A 2,073-nucleotide genomic window follows, 5' to 3' on the forward strand; every position below is an offset into this window, starting at 1 on the left:
GGGCGGGGCTAGCTGGCATGTGGTGCTGGGGGATTGAACCGTGGTCCCTGTGTTTTGCTTAGCTTAGCTTGTTCTAAATAGGTGTATTAGACCACTGAGCCATCTCACCAGCCCGGAAATCAGATTTTAAAGAGAAAAGGTTTTGGGTCACTTTCTAGAGGCCTTGGGCATACAAGATGGTGATAAAGGGAACAGTGCACAACAGCAAAGCACTTGCTTCTTGGTCAGGAAGCAAAAAGGAGGAAGGGACTGTCCTATGGAGAGCAGTGTACAAGGACCTTGGTCTACCATGAGCCCTATTTCCCAAAGTGCCTGTACTCCCATAGCTTCTCCTGGGGACACGGGAGCCTTTGGGGACTGTTCAGGGTCCATCCAGGCTAATGCAGTGGTTTTAGGAACTGAAGAGACTGGGATTTGTAATACCTCAAGGACTCAGATGCATTGCCTGTGTACTTGGAGTCTGTAGGGAGAAAACCTGAGCTTGCATTTCAAAGGTGAAACACAGAGACACAGAATAGGTGAAAATGTAGGGGTCAGGGCTTCTACCTTCCTTCAACAAAGAACCCTAAGTGACTGGTGTACTGGGCTTTAGTCACTTAGACACTGGCACAAGTCAGTAAAACAGGGTTCATCTGTCTCCCACCAGCCACAGTACATAACCAAGCAAACATCAGGGTCTCAGCTGTATTCATTTTCCCTGCAGCATGTCAGCAGGCACGCATGCTACCTTGCTCTCTAGTGTTCAGAGGCCAGTTAAGCCTTAATCTTCCTATCTGGTCTCCCACAAGCGTCTGTTTTTTGTTATTTAAGAAACTTCATAATTAACATATACTTCTAAATCTCAATCTCAGACGTCTTTTTCTAAATATTAATCCTAAAGCATGCTATTCAGTATAGCTCGATACTCCATGGTCAGATAATTTAGTGAAACATTAGATTAGGCAAAAATAAAATAATTTTTCAAGGTTTTTGTTAGTAAACTTAGTGAATCTGTAAAAAGAAGCATATGGTATGGAAGTTGTCACAGACTGAACACATCCACCCAGAATTTGATATGGAAACTTTTACTCCCAGTGGGGCAGTGTTAGCAGAATTGGGACTTTGGGAAGTACGTAGGGTTAGAAGAGGTACAAGGGTAGGGCCCTCATGACAGGATTGGTACCCTTATAAGAAGAGAATAGCCAGGCATGGTGGCACAAACCTATAATCCCAGGGCCTGGGAGGCTTAGGCAGAAAGATAACCTATGGTTTGAGCCCATTCTGGGCTACATAGTGAGTTCAAAGCCAACCCAAACTATTTAGTGGGGCTGTGTCTCCAAAAATAAAAATAATAAATAAATAATCTCTTCTTCCTTACTTTAACTCCCCTTCCCCCAAAAAGCACAACAAGAAAAAAAAAAAAAATAAAGATTAAAAAAAAAAAAAAAAAAAAAAGCAAAAAACACCAAAACTGGCCATCTGAAGCCAGAAGAGTCCACAACCAAGAACTGAATCTCTCATACCTAGATCACAGGATATCCCAGCCTCTGGAACTGAAAGAAAGGTTTTCTATGTAAACTGCTTGGTGTATGTATGCTGTTTTGTTATAGCAGCCCAAGATAGGACTCCTTCCAAATGCATCTGAAAACAGAATTATTTTATAGTGTACTATAGTGACTTGTTTCATAGAACATATTATGAAAAACAATGCTCTGATTTCATTTAAATTCATCTGGAGACTTTATGTAATTTGTTGCATCTCATAATAGCAGCACAGGTGTTATAATCCTAGCACTTTGGGAGGCTGAAACAGGAGAACTGCAAATTTGAGCCCCAGCCTAGAAAATTTAGTAAGACCTTATCTCAAAACAAAACATCAGAGGAGATAGCTCAGTGGAATAAATGTTTGCTTGGCAAGCACAGGGTCCTAAATTTAATCCCTGATAAAACCAAAAAAACAAAACAAAACGACTGGGGATATAACTCAGTGAGAAGGCCCTGGTTTTAATCTCTAGTATTTTTTGTTTTCATACACAAAAATAAATACATTAAAGTAAATAAATACTGGGAGCGAAGCTCAGCACTTGAAGTTTA

General features: G+C 40.8%; 1 long non-coding RNA gene across 1 annotated transcript in view; it reads right to left on the reverse strand.

The window, feature by feature from the left end:
- The window catches only part of LOC111812610, a 15,584-nt gene extending 14,016 nt beyond the window's left edge, over window positions 1-1,568 (reverse strand). Inside the window, exon 1 of the long non-coding RNA XR_002818077.1 lies at window positions 1,559-1,568. This is a non-coding gene — a long non-coding RNA (uncharacterized LOC111812610). The remainder of the gene's footprint in view (window positions 1-1,558) is intronic.
- Window positions 1,569-2,073: the final 505 nt, after the last annotated feature.

Source organism: Octodon degus, unplaced genomic scaffold, assembly GCF_000260255.1.
Source record: "Octodon degus isolate 3935 unplaced genomic scaffold, OctDeg1.0 scaffold00131, whole genome shotgun sequence".
In the NCBI taxonomy this organism is placed as follows: Eukaryota; Metazoa; Chordata; class Mammalia; order Rodentia; family Octodontidae; genus Octodon; species Octodon degus.